The following is a 14,956-nucleotide window of genomic DNA, read 5'->3' as shown; positions in this document are numbered from 1 at the left end:
TTGTCGAAGGGTTCATGTGCACTTTAAGAACATGCGTAATAAGTAAATTACGAGCCTTGTAATAATTAAGGATTATTTCCTATACTTCAAAGTTAGGATTTTGAGATGCTAGAATGAAGGAAATCCATTGGGTGTATATCTTTCCAATTCAGACCACGTGTCATTCCCTAGAGTATCATTTCTTTGTTTAACAGTTACAACGTGAACATCATCAAAACTAAGGAGAAAAATTAAAGGAAAAAATAAATATACTTGAAATGGCTGTACCAGCAGTGCCAGTAAAATGTAAACAAATAATAATTAAAGGCAAAGCAAAAAAAAAAAAAAAAAAAAAAATAAATAATAATAATAATACCTTATTATAGGAAATTAACGCTGCACCCATTTAACGCGAATTTCAAAAATTCGCGTTAATTTAGATCGCGATAATTTCCTTTAAACGTTAATTAAAACATAATTAATAAAGTTGGATGTTAACTTAAATAACACTATTTTAAATTTTTATCCAAAACTCAACAATCTGATTAAATGATGTCAAACGACCCGCAAATTACAATGCATCCTCCGGGTCTATCTCATTGTGCCAGTACCATTCCTTTACTTGGTCCCTACGTTTAGAGGATATTTACTGACTTTAGGTTATACCTTATCACGTTAGCCGTATGTTATGCCACGTCAAACACTGACTTTGCAGCTGTTAATGAAGTTTGGTTTTGATTTGTTGTTTGGCTCGATCGCGTTAATTTCCCTCTTTTAAATATCGTTAGCCCTTTTTCGCGTTAATTTCCTTCATTCAAGAGCATTTTCCCCTCTGAATTGCGTTAATTTAAATCGCATGAATTTAAATTATGTTAATATGTCCAAGCTTGAATTTCCTAAAATAAGGTAAGATAAAACAATAGTTTAAACTCTAAATATTTGAATTAGTTGGCGCGAATAGCAATCATAGCGACATGGGTTGTCAATCATTTAAATCCCAATCATCTGATTGGTCAGCTGATATCAGAAGCCATTTGGATGAAAAATAAGGTTCGTGTGCCTTTGCAAGAGCAACCTCGAAAATTGCATATCTTTCTACAGAAAAGCGAATTTTTATCATTTCTGCGTCTCAAGAAGTTGTATTAAGAGCCATGGATATGAATTTGAAAGGTTAAACTTTATAGTCTACAGCTTCAGGTAAGAAATAGTTCGACATTTGGGCAAGAATTCAACACTTAGCTTCTCGACTTTTAAACATGAGTTTGAAATTTTATTTTCGTTTTTCTAGGCTCTCTAAGATTTCCGCAAAAGCTCAGTTTTTACTCTGACATCATTATTTTCTCCTCTGAACTAGTCTATACTTTGTTTTCTCAAGCAAAACTTACTAACTGAGAAGCGAGGACAATCAACTGAGTCGACCAATACTGGATGATTGAGGCAAATTTTTTGTTCCAAAACTTTCCTTATTACTTTCAACTCGCTTATGTCAGCATTAAACAACTATTAATGTGTGTAAGTATCTTTTTACTCTTTACTTTCATGTACTTTAGCTTCCTATAAAATGCCAAGAGACTGTGCTAGGACTACAGTTTAGGAAAAAAAATGTAAGTCGTGTCGAACGTGGTAGTCTTGTCCTCCTTCGTATCGTACTTCACCCTGAGGCAAAATCTTTTTTAACCTTTAGTCTTATAGTTTATTTATATCATTTATTTATATTATACAAGTCGAGACAATACGGTAGCCAATTTAGATAATATCTATTCAATATAGAGTATAAATTCCTTGATTTGAAAGGCTGTCGTTGGATATTTCTCAGATGAATTTCCGTTTATACTTTGATCATCGATGCTATATCAGAGACATAAAATACTAGACAATCTTACTTTTTTAATCTTTGTTGATTATTTATGAAGATTATTCTTTGTTGATTGATTATTTATTACGGTTTTACTCTCTTGATAACGGATACTGCTCTTTAAGACCGTGTAATGGCAAGTATTATTATCCGACACCGAAGCAAGAGACAATGAAGGTCTCTTGTCGGGAGTCAATCCGTCTAGTTCGCAATCAAATGTCAAGGATTTGGCTATTTAGATCCATAGGCTGCTAATTTTTATTTTTACGACATGTATAAACTTTCTAATCCTTGAATTATTTAACGTTTTTTTTTATATTTTCAATCGTTAAAGAGTCATTCGTGAAGACTGTGCTCACGTTATTTCATTTCATTCTATGCTATTCCATTCTGTTACATTCACAATTCCGTTTCATTCTTGTTTCTTTTCCATTCTTCTCTCATATCCTTATTCCTTAGTTCTCTTCTTTCCCATCCCATCCCTATCCCAGCCCAGTCTTATCCTATTCTATCTATTTCATTTCTATTCTATCTTTTCCTTTCCCTCATAGTATCCCATCCCATCCCATCCCAACCCATCCAATCCCATCCTATCCCATCCCGTTGACCTATTCCATCCTATCCTATCCTATCCTATTCCATCCCATCCCATCCCATCCCATCCCATCCCATCCCATCCTATCCCAACCCAACCCATCCCATCCCATCCTATCCCAACCCATTCAATCCCAACCCATCCTATCCTAACCTAAACTAACCTATCCTTTTCGTTCCTTTCCTTTCTTAATAGGATTCTATCCCATCCCATTGACCCATCCTATCCTAACCTAAACTAACCTATCCTTTTCGTTCCTTTCCTTTCTTAATAGGATCCTATCCCATCCCATTGACCCATCCTATCCTAACCTAAACTAACCTATCCTTTTCGTTCCTTTCCTTTCTTAATAGGATTCTATCCCATCCCATTGACCCATCCTATCCTAACCTAAACTAACCTATCCTTTTCGTTCCTTTCCTTTCTTAATAGGATCCTATCCCATCCCATTGACCCATCCTATCCTAACCTCAACTAACCTATCCTTTTCGTTTCTTTCTTTTCTTAATAGGATAGGAAAACGTTGAGTACGTAGTTAATTATAATCAATTATTGCGGGCACATTTACATGGATGTACTTAACTCATCTACTCCTCTTTCCTCCCTCCTATCTCTCCTCCATTAGAATGTAAGATCGACATTTCTGACGCACAACTCTCAACAAACACTGCCTTGCCTTCAATTAAATTTCTAATAAAGTCTTTTGAAAGGACTCAAAACTGTCTTCCAGAGCTAATGACAAATTTTGTGTTATGAAAAATATTCAGTTGTGTAGAAGTGGTAATGAAACGTCTACTTTCCTTTATTCAAGCTAGTGGTGTTATATCTGTATACTACAGCAATAGAGATAAGAGTCTTACACTGTTAAATTAATAATCACCAAGATGAATCCGAGAAATGTAAGAAGTGATAGAAGGGCGGCATTTCTTTTGAAGACCAGGATAAACATGCACATTGTTTAATCAAATAAATGTCTGGCATTCAATTCAAAATGACTTCATTTCAATATATGTTCATTATTAAGAATTGCTTTTCATATACTTCGAACAGCTGTGGTATTTAAGCAAAGCATCCCAACAAATTTTCTTGTCAAAACATTCTTGATGAAAAACTAGAAGCGTAAACAGTGTGGGGTTCATTTCAAATTGCTACCCAACCGGGTTTATATGTGGAATCCATTTCAAGCTCCAATAACAACCACTGTAATAAGTCCTGGCTTTACAGATAGCGATCTGTGATCATTTTAATTGCTTTAAGCTCAAAGACCTTGACAGACTTTGAAAGGCTTGTCAGTACCATTCGAATGCTCTAACTTCTGTCTCGCCCTTCTAGATGGTCTTTTGCTTCGACGTTTTCAATTTCACGATTTTGAGAGGCAAGTGAAAGATATTGGGGTCGTCCTCGCTTAGGTACGTATGTTATGTCTTAATACTGTAAGCCACTCTTTGTTATCAAGGACTTTATAAGTTTTTTTACCTTGTTTTGAAAACTCCTCCTTAAAGTTTAAATACTCTGATCCATTGTAATAGTCCGTTTCGTGCTATTTTATTCGAAAGTAAATATTACTGTGTAGCGATCTCTAGTGTCTTCGTGTCGCGAAAAACCATCTTGCTTTGGGCCGGTCGCGAATTTTCATTCAAATTGCGAGTATGTATGTTTTATTTTCTAGCTGTTTTCATTAGCCGATTCAGAGAGGAAAAGTTGTCTCTATTGACAAAAGAAATTGGTATGTGGAACTAAAATGCTACCAGTCTTTGGAAATGTTTGCTTTCAGCAAATTTCTATTCGCATGATTTCACTTTGGAGCAATGAAACTTAAATATAGTCGGCGATTTTCAGTTGTATGAAATAAACTCGAGTCGGTAGACATTTTAGCTTCATTATTCGTCTTTACTCATTATTGATTTTATCTTATTCGAGTTTTCCGGGTTTTTTTGATAAGCATTGAACTTATTAGTGTAGACTGCGAAAGTCCCTCTATTTCCCTTTCTCACTGTCCGTCTGTCTGTCCGTGTCGATTAGCCGAGGAAGATTGGTTACGAGTCAAAAGTCCCTGGGGGAGGTGGCTGGGGAGGGAAGGACGAAAGGGAAGACCAAGGAAAATTAGAGGGACTGCTCGCAGTCTATTATTAGTGCTGTAAGAAACTTTGCCTTGCGCGTCTCCCCTGGTGTCAAGGACGTAATGTTTTAATCATAGCCTACGTTCCTTGGCGGTCTGCGGCTCTATGCGACATGTTACCTGTCATTAATGTGCAGCATATTAATTCATTTAAACATTATTTATCATTATTAATTTATATATATATATATTTGACACTGTCGTTGTAATAAAGATGTTTGTATAAGTAGCAACGTAAAACGAACAAGGGTCCTTGAAGCTTCATTATCATTTGATGACGTAATTTCCTATATTTCGACGTACTATGTACATACATAGATATAAATATGAATATATATATGTTGGTCTGAAATATTCGGTCACATTTGATTCCGCTATTCTGCGAACTTCATGGGCAGGAAGAAAGCTTTATACTTTAGCGATTGAATCTAACATCGTACGTCTATCTATCTATCCTCAGTCCCGCAATTACAAGTAGAAATCCATCTAGTGATCACTTGATGTGGGCTATGGTTTCAACGCGCGAATAATGAGAACCAATGTGGGATAATCTTTTCAACTCTGAACACAAGGTAAGAACCGGATCACGAAATAGTTCTTTATTTACGACATTCAATCACTTCGGTCTCAACTGCCAATTTTCGCTTCAACGCACAGAAAAACATATACGACAGGTCAAAAATACATTTAAATCATTAGTAGCGTCTTTTTTAATATTTGTTTTTGTTGTTGTTGTTTTGTTTTTTTTCCTTCAGTTTTTCATTTGAATTAGTTTTAGAGTATGATGATTTTATAAGATTGAATTTTATGATATTTTAATGTAGCCTTATTCTTACCCTGCGAGCAGAGGTTTTTTCTGACCCCCAGCCCACGGAGGGTCAGAAAAGAACTTCTGCTAACTTCTCTAGTTATTCTAATTAGTCGCCATATTTCGAGTCGTTGTATGACCCTTCCCTTTCCCATCGTTAGCTACTTCTTCACCCTAACAAAGGACTAACATCTGAAAGCTTATAAAAGCTGCGTGGCATTCAAATCTCTTCGCTAACAGTTAAAGATTGTAAAGCGCATTGAGACGCACGCATAATGCGCTACATAAAAAAATTCCCATTTACTTAATTCCCATTCATTTATTTTATTTTGGTTTTTAAGTATGCATTTTTATTACATGGTGTTCAAGATCATTGCCATCTTTCATACAACGAACTGACTTTTATCGCGCCTATTTTACAATACTCCCTTGTTTACGAGGGAACAGTTTATAGTTATCTTAACAAAGCCGTTGCCCCTGTTTAATTTAGAATTTAGAAGAGTATTGATTTTTGCGGAGGGAAGAAAACCGGATAACCCGTAGGAAAAATTTCAACTCCCACTCAGAGGCGTCTAACTAGGAATTTTACTCGAACATGATGATCTGCGCGTTTTTTTATCCACTTAAGAAAGTAGTTCCCCAAAATGACGGACGCTTTTGCTGCGCTAACAAATTCTTGTATGAGTTTTACGGGCGATCGGTATTTCTCTGTCTCTCTTGATTCCAAATATTTTTCGTGCTAAATTCCAAATTGATATGTGAGTTATCCTTGCCCTACATAAGAAATATTTAGCAATGTATGAAAGAAATCATTCTCAATAGAATGACACCCATCAAAGGGGAAAGATTACGACCGATTGTTTTTGGTTAACTTGTTATAACGTTTCTCAACCATTATTTCGGTTTTTCATTGCTATCTTCGTAAAACAGATGTTTAGTAAATTTCAAAAATAGCCAAAATTAGAGAAATTGAAAGTTTGAAAACTGAAGTTACATAGGCAATTAAAACTAGTTGTCGTTCAATATTTGTACATTCACAGTAAGGCGGGATAAACCTTGATAATTAACATAGAGGACAGAAGGTTTTGGCTGTTTCTATTTATCCATCCTTTAGTTCTTTCTTTTACTGATAATTTTTCAATGTTCCTCTCTCTCTGTGTCTTCATTCTTTTTCTTATTTCTTCACTATTCCTCCATTCATTCATTTCACTGTTTCTATTCATCCATCCATCCATTCCCTCTTTCACTCTCCCACCTATCAAAGTAATACATCAATCTATATGTTTTTTAAATCATTTGCATTATCGTTGTCTCAGACCCAGGTCAAACGTCGAAAGATAACAAGGCAGTCTTCTTTGATGTCATTAAGTTCGGCTCATGTGAATTTCGACGCTTGACATGAGCCTTAGCAAGCAAAATGCAGATAAACTTTCTTTACAAATACCGGCATTGGGTCAAAAACATTTTTATTCGTTTAAAATGAACGACGGAAGTCGTTCCATCATCGTATAAGACATTCACGAATACCCTAGAGGCGAGAAGCATAAAAAGTCAATCTAACTTATTACTTGTTTATAGAGTTAGTGGGAGTAGAACATATCGTTAGTGACTCGACCAATCTCGTACCCAGAGCCTTTATTTCTTACTGCGCATGTTCGTCGAGCATCCTAACCATCGACTTGAACGATTGGCGCATGCGCTGTAGTCAAAGTATTCTAGACCAAAAATCAAGCGCGAATCCAAAACCACATTTTTAGCAAATAAAATCTACGCTTTTAGTATTTTAAGAGTGCTAAAATAGAGGCATAAATATATTTTTGGAAGCTGAAACTTTTAGACTTTTCGTATACGATGTATTAGTGTCTAGAGTCCAAAAACTAACGCCGGTTAAACTACTGTACTACAAAATAGTAAAGGCTTTACAGCAATGATTTTACTGCGCTATTCAGAAACAAAAACATGCGAACTCTGTGTATTCGAGTTTCACGCTGAAATTTGGTTTTTCGCTGCCGTCAATCAAGCCTAATCAGTCGGTACCTTTCGTATTTTTTCAGCGTGCAACTCGGATACACAGAAGTCACATGTTTATGAAAAGCGCTGTAAATTGTACGCCTAACCATTTTCCCCTCAGTATCGAAATCATAAAGGTTTTTTTTTTAATTTGTTACTTCAAATTATTCGGTGGCCAACTTTTAAACCGCTTTTATCCAAGAATCCATTATCTGATTGCAAATGAAAAATTACATGCCTTTTGGCATGTTTATTAATCGATACAGGAAATCCTTTCCGAAATAGTCGGATCACAAGATGTCATAAGGAAACACACGGCCATTTGAACTGAATGAAATGTGTTTTTGAACTAAATGAATTTTACGAATCCATTTCGATTTTAACAGGTTCTATCAACTTTTATAAAAATACTGGTCTACAATTAATTCAATTCCGTCTTTTCTTCTTTTCTCTGTTTTTCTCCTGAACATAAATTATCTAATATTTAATATTTAAGTCATAATTTATCTAGATTTTTGAGAAATTCTATCAACTTATAGAAAAGATATGGTCTTTCAATTCATTCAATTCCCTTTCCCCCTTGCACAAAAATATCTATAATTTTTCATTAAAATTAGTCTAGATTTTTGAGGAATAAAGACAAATTTTTAGAATGCTCGTTAGTACTTTGTCGACTAGTGCGAGTGAAATTTGTCTTTCTTTGTAGGAAATTTCAGTTCTTATTTGTCTTCTTTAGCTCGACCTGCTTAGAAGGTAGTTTATTTAGTATTAAACTAATCTAGAGTATGAATGAAATTTAATTAAATTCCATGAAAAACCGAAATTTTATCTTCAAGACACACATGTACTTTTCAAATTCAAATAAATAAAAATATGAAAATTCATATTATCCGAAAATTATTAGACTTTCAAGACTTTAAAGTTGAAAATACGGTTCGTTCATTTGCAAGCGATTTGCAAAACTGATCAAATGAAAGTGAATTGAGTGAAATGGCAACACGCTATAATTTATGTATATTTTAAAGACTATAATCTTCGAGTCGTAAGAAAAATGAAATGCAAAAGGAAAATGGACATAACAGAAATAATTTTAAAAAATCTATAATCACAAATATATGAAATTCTAAATTTATAAATTTCTATAACAATTGAGAAAGCTGAAATGAATTTAAAAATACGTTGCACGATATTATATTGAAAGTGTTAGCATCTAGTAATAACTTAAAGTCTAGTTTGTTGATAGTATTTTGTCTTGTTTGGGATAGTTTACTTGTCCTTGATAAGACTTGTGCTTCTAATATCATTTGGATGCAAACAGATAAGCAACGTCAAAATCTCGACTCAAAATTGCTTTATTTTCATACGCAAACCAGAATCGTTGCTATACGTGGGAAAGGAGAAAATTGAAGGTATAAAAATACTCTGTAGATCGTATATTTTTTCCTCGTCCTCTTTTCCCCAGAAAACCTAATTTTAAAATTTAAATCCTTCACTGAGACCATTTCGGAAGGAGGCAGGTGTAAATGCCACCTGATCGTTAAAATTATTTAATGAAAAAAAGATCGATAAGAGAATAGTGAAAATAGTGAAACTGAGAAAAAACTTCATGGGCAATTTTTAACGAAGAGCTTTTAACGTGGATGCTATTTTATTCAAAAAGACCTGAAAGTACCTTAGAAAATAAAACTGATTGCTGAACTCGATATATCAAATAAAAGACGGTCTGTAGCTTCGTTTGATGGACAAGACTATTCTCTCTTGCCATTAGGCAAATAGTATTGTTTGTTTTAGTCATATCCATTCACATGTCTACTGCTTAACCCTGTACGACTCGGGGAAGCTACAACAAGTGTTCACAGTCTGCTCATTTGACTTTACAGGCCGTTGGAATTGCCTCTAGATTACTAAGCCGCTGATAAAGAATTCATTTGGCTATTTATCGCTTATATATTGTAAGTATTTATAGCAGGACTGGTTTATAATTCACGTATAAATTCTTATTTATTTTATGATGATCTCTCACGCCTTGTCAGGCTTTAAATTCAGTTTTAAATTATGAGAGAGATTTTTAGCGTCTCTTTCTATCTATCATTCCTCTCATGTTATTACTTATTCTATGTTTTTTTTACACCCAGATATCAATGAAATTTAGTCTTCAATTTTTGAATCCTTTTAATATATTCCTTCGAAGTTTTAATTATTATCTTTTCTATTTTCTATCAACTTTTGGGGTTCTTGTTTCTGTTGTGGGCTTAACGTTTCTGAAAAAAAATTCTATCTATCTTTCTTTCTTTCTTTCTTTCTTTCTTTCTTTCTTTCTTTCTTTCTTTCTTTCATTCTTTGATTCTTTGATTCTTTGATTCTTTTCTTCTTTCTTTTCTTTCTTTCTTTTTTTCTTTCTTTTCTTTCTTTTCTTCTTCCTTTTCTTTCTTTTCTTCTTTCTATATTTCTTTCGATTTTCTGCGCGACATACAAGAAACCAATCAAAGAGAAGCTTTACCGACTTCAACAAAAATCGAACAATACGGCTAAAAAACAAAGAAAAAAAAACAACAAATAAACTATACGGCAATACCAAGTGAAAATAATCCAAGTTAAGAACTTTAATAGTCCATAAAGACATTTCATACATATAAACGGGAAATATCATCTCTCGTTACACCGGCGTTTGTAGTTCTCATAACAAAAGATTAAAATTATTTGTAAGTAGTGGTATTATTCTCTCAACTGTAGAACCACATGCTTGAGTCTGTCTTGTAAGTCTGTTATAAGTAAACCATCTAATCCGGCGTGTTTTTTACTACACGAAATGACCTGACAAAACGCAGCACTGACTGCTGATGGAATGAATATTTGAATTTGATTTCAAGTACAGTGAGAGGAATATCCCCAGCACAATATATCAAGAATGGAACAGTTTAAGTGAGAGCTAAAATATAAAATAATATTAATTCTTTTTGTTGCTGTTGTAATTGTCACCCCGTAAAAATAGGAATCTTGATGGCATTAAATTACAATTTATGTGAAAAAGACAGTTTTACTTTCTACACAAAAAATATAGTAGGAGGGATCCATATTGAAGTGCTATGAAGTGTTTTGAATTGCATGAGATGAGGGAGAGAGTTGAAGTGCACCGTCAGCTTTCTGGAGAAGTCAGTACTGATTCATGTGAAGGTTCGACCTCATAAGTCTTCCCGCTTTTTAATGCATTTGTACTTCGATTTTCGATGAATCAGTCAAGTTATTGCTGCCGTTGTTATTGTTGCTTTGTGAGATGGTGTAGTTGTTGTTGTTGTTGTTGATGTAACTATTGTTGTTTATGGTTGCTGCTGCTGTTTGCTCTTGTTGATGTTGCTGTCGTTAGTGATGTTAGTGATGTTGTTGCTCTTGCTGTTGCTATTGTTGCTGTTGCTGTTGTTGCTGTTGCTGTTGCTGCTTCGTTCAAATTTCAAGCAGCTTGCACACACAAAGCAAGTTTTAGTTTTTAAATACTACTGTCATTACATCTAAATAAAAAAACAAAATCGTTATGTAAATCATAACATGTTCCTCAAGATAATACAATATTTAGAAATCCTTGCCAAAGACAAACAGTTGCCTTAGTAACTTCCAAGATCGCCAGCTGCGACGAATAGATTGTTTAATATTTCATTATTAGTCGTTATATTTCATTTTCTCTCCCAGTGCAGCTATCAAGCAGCAATTTCCTAATTTTAATTTCACAAATTAAATGATTATCGTCAGATAGATCAAACCATGATTTGGATAAAGATTATACCATCATCAGTTAGAGCTTGACCGTTTTTGTCCGTTTTGGTCCAAGTACAAAATATTTCTATTTCTTTCCCGCCTTATATCGTAGAATACACTATCTTTATCAAGTGACAATTCCTCAAATCTTAGATTATATCCAAGATTATTATCGATAGAAACTATGTCCATTTTCTTTCCCTCCTTCCTTCATTTCGTTTCTCTACCCCCCCCCCCCCCCCCCCGTCTTTTTCTTCCATTTATGAGTGACCGTTGTATTCGCTCTTTGTAGATAAGCTGGCTTTTCATTAATCACGCGTCATTATTTTCCGTATGGTCCCTCTCTGCGCTAATATATAATGGTAATAATCCTCGACAGTGTGAGGCTCTCAAAACACTTTTTCTCCTCTTACACCTTCTTTAAGAGTGATAAGTGTTTTTTTTCTTTTTTCATTAGGCTTTTTTTGTTCTCTATCAAGAGCAGTAATCCCTTATATATTTCAATTTTATCGAAACACCTTCGAAAAAAAAACCTTTATCTTGTACACTCTCTATATAAACCTATTTCAAAAACGTTGGTCCCAGATCTGGTAATGGAACATAATGAGAATAAACGGAGTTTTTGAGCTTTTATGTTTTCTGGCTAGATTTCAAAAAATCATGTTTCTAACTATGAGATTCATATTCCAATATTAAAGGAAACTAGGTTGTTCGACTGTGAATATATTACGAATTAAAGCGTTCTATCGTGTGTGTTTTCAGATTTCAGATCTTCGACCGACAACGTTTTTTGGAATAGGTGTATATATGTGTCCATGATATATACGAGCATTATCTTTGCTTCTCTTAACACCCAAATGCGCATGTTGTAGTTTGTTTGTTTTTCGGAACAAATCATGATAATTCTGTCCGCTTATTCTCGAACTGATCTGTAAATTTCATTCTTACCGCGCGTAAAAAATAAATAAAAACCCTAAAAGACAATTCTGAAGTGTCCCTAATGGATATATCCATAATCATAATTGAACGTCAAGCGGATTTCGTTCAAGAGTAAACTTCATTACAAACTGAACCTTCTCTTATTGAGTTAGCTGACTCCAGCAAATCTTTTAAGATCTTCATTCATGATAAGCCATCCTTTTTTTTATTTACTAGCAGCGCAATCCATGCCTATATCAAGGTTTTTATCTTGTACTATAAGGCAATACTCCAGAACTGTCAATCATTTGATTGAATCTGACATTATAAGTTTTACTCCTACACTATTCTCTTGTCATTTTTAATTTAATTTTGTCATATTTGCACAGGTGCTTCACACGAAGAACTACTATAAAATCGCTAGTGAGTGTGTGTGTATATATTAATTAGAACTCTAGCGGTTTTCGCTGTATACAGCTTTAGACAATTGTATAAATAGGTTTAATTATTTTGTACAGCTCTTTCAAGTTGAGTGGTTATTATCTTTTGGCCTGTAGCAAGTTAAAACGGAGCGTACCTTGTCCACGCGCACTGTCCGTGCTCTTGTTTGCCTGTTTGATCGTATTCAGATACTAAAAGTCGCGTAATCCGTTTTCCTTGTCAGGTAACATTTGTTTTGTTCGAAATTACGAATTTGCTAAAACAAGCTAAAATTGAGGAGAGGGTTTCTGCTCTTCAGTTTCCTTTTCTCCGCAAAACCCAACAAGCTAAATTCCAATTTGATCTCTAGGTCACGTGCCCTGACGTAGATCAGCTAAGATTTCGCAATACTCCATTTTACAGTTCATTTCAGCATTTCAGTGACCACGAATAATAGTTCCACAAGCCGACGTTGGAGTTGCCGCACATGATAAACTATTATTAATTCGTGGTCACTGAAGATGCTGAACTGAACTGTGAAAAGGAGTATGGTTTCATGGTCATATCGATAAAATTGATGTTTAATTTTATAATTATTTTTGAGTTCTAAAATCAGTCATTGTTATATTCCTCCAGAAAGCAGTTAATCTAATCAAGCTAATCTGATAATTACCCACACTATATACATCCTATTCTCTAGATAATATAACTGAATGCTTTTTCAACTTAGCGCGCTATAAAATGGATATAAATATCGATATTTATCATGATCACTTACTAATGTATTACATAAAGATATGAGCTATACTTACATCGGATCGATATCAGTGGAGAAGCCAAGCCACTTTGGTTGAATGAGATCTGAATCAAGGAAAGCATGAGAATTGATTTGATACGATTTTTATGTTTTTGGTTAAAATGCCTTGCACTGATTGATTTGTTACTTGGCTTTCGCTAGTTTTCTAGATTTGAGAACAAAGTATGGAGGAAAAGAAGAAGGAATAAAGGGAAAAAAAGAATGAATGGGATGGTGGGCGGGTGGGTGGACGGACGGACGGACGGACGGACAGAGTATTTTGTATCCACTTTAGCGCTTAAGGTGACTCGACCAAATATTTTTGCATGAGCACTTACCAACTTTGAACCTCCCATGCTTTAAGAGATTGATTCCGATTTCATAGCCACTAAGACACATATTTCTAGACTACAATTTAATTTTTTCGAGGCGATCAGATCTCATATCACGTGGTAATGACGTCACGCCTGTTTTAACTCTGAGTCGAATTTTAGCCCTCAACCGCATTTTCTAGCGAAATGCTAAATGCTGCTGCTGTTGATGATGACGACGATGACAATAATGATGGTGATGATGAGGGAGAGGGAGATGGATGCGATTTCCAAATTTAATTGCACTAGACGGCTTATTCACGTTTTTGTCGACATGCAGTCTAGCAAAACTGCTGAATAATTTCAAATTTTTAAAGGAAACTTTTTTAACCGCGTGAAACAGATGACGAAGGACTGGACGTTTTTACCAACAATACTTTTCGCACTTAGCTTTTTGTTCATAATCTGTACACAATGCAAGAAATAGACTAACTAAATATTTTAATGCTAAAAGGAACAGCTAGCTGTTCTTTTTTATTGCCAAATATGCTTTTCATTTTAGATAAATATTTCAGATGACTTGCAGCAGTCGTAAACAGCCTTGACGTGTATAAGATTCGAGTATTTTCTAATTTCACCCCAATAAATAAATAGATTGCGTTCGCCTTCACGTTGGACGTGATCTGGACCACAATACAGCAGGAACATAAAAGGTTGTCTAACCAGACTCTTAGAAAAATATTTAATCTTTGACCATTCACTTAAAAATAACGTTTGTAAACCACAAGTTTGATTCTAGTCTTTCTTCGAAGATCTCTAGGCAGTAAGCTAAAGAAGGAATGTGGTTTAAACTTGTTTCTTTAGTCCCTTTTCGGATTCGGCAATATTACGCTGTTTTTTATGACTTAAGACTCATCTGCACAGGCTTAGCTTCGCTTAAGAGCAAATTATTCACAAAAATGCGCAACTTAAACAATACCAAAGTTTTGAAATCCCACGGACTTTTAATGGTATCGTTGAATAGCTGAATAATAAACGAAGCTAAGGCCCCGCCGTCCACACGTATCCGCAATTTTTTTTTCGGATACAGGTTGCATGAACACGTGTCCGGAAGTGTTCGTACCTTTATCCGGAAATTTTCGAAAACGGTCTCCAGAGTGGAAATTGATGGTGATGGTGATGGTGATGGTGGTGGTGATGGTGATGGTGGTGGTGATGGTGATGGTGATGGTGATGGTGAGGGTGAGGGTGAGGGTGAGGGTGAGGGTGAGGGTGAGGTTGAGGGTGAAGATGGTGGTGATGATGATAATAAAATGATGTTCCCGATGATGGTGATGATGATGGTGATGATGAGGGTGAGGGTGAAGATGGTGGTGATGATGATAATAAAATGAT

General features: G+C 34.9%; 1 protein-coding gene and 1 long non-coding RNA gene across 5 annotated transcripts in view; one reads left to right on the top strand and one right to left on the bottom strand.

Annotated features, from left to right (window-relative positions):
• Positions 1-97: 97 nt before the first annotated feature.
• LOC116292093 (uncharacterized) lies at positions 98-13,668 on the bottom strand. The gene is made up of 3 exons (XR_004196636.2): positions 13,589-13,668; positions 13,267-13,315; positions 98-217 (listed from the first exon to the last, which is right to left on the bottom strand). It is a non-coding gene; the product is annotated as an uncharacterized LOC116292093 (long non-coding RNA).
• Positions 1,045-14,956, top strand: part of LOC116292091 (prolactin-releasing peptide receptor) — a 28,702-nt gene continuing 14,790 nt past the window's right edge. For 2 of the 4 annotated variants that reach the window (XM_031699331.2, XM_089026807.1), the window contains exons 1-4: positions 1,045-1,176; positions 3,762-3,838; positions 5,009-5,120; positions 9,247-9,318. The gene's annotated coding sequence lies outside the window, so the exon portion shown is untranslated. The remainder of the gene's footprint in view (positions 1,177-3,761; positions 3,839-5,008; positions 5,121-9,246; positions 9,319-14,956) is intronic. The other 2 variants (XM_031699334.2, XM_031699335.2) reach the window with 2 other exon arrangements.

The sequence above is a fragment of the Actinia tenebrosa genome, unplaced genomic scaffold (assembly GCF_029948245.1).
Source record: "Actinia tenebrosa isolate PJP-AT-01 unplaced genomic scaffold, QUT_ActTen_1.0 PGA_scaffold0__85_contigs__length_37466705, whole genome shotgun sequence".
Taxonomy (NCBI): Eukaryota; Metazoa; Cnidaria; class Anthozoa; order Actiniaria; family Actiniidae; genus Actinia; species Actinia tenebrosa.
This window is presented reverse-complemented; position numbering and strand designations above follow the sequence as displayed.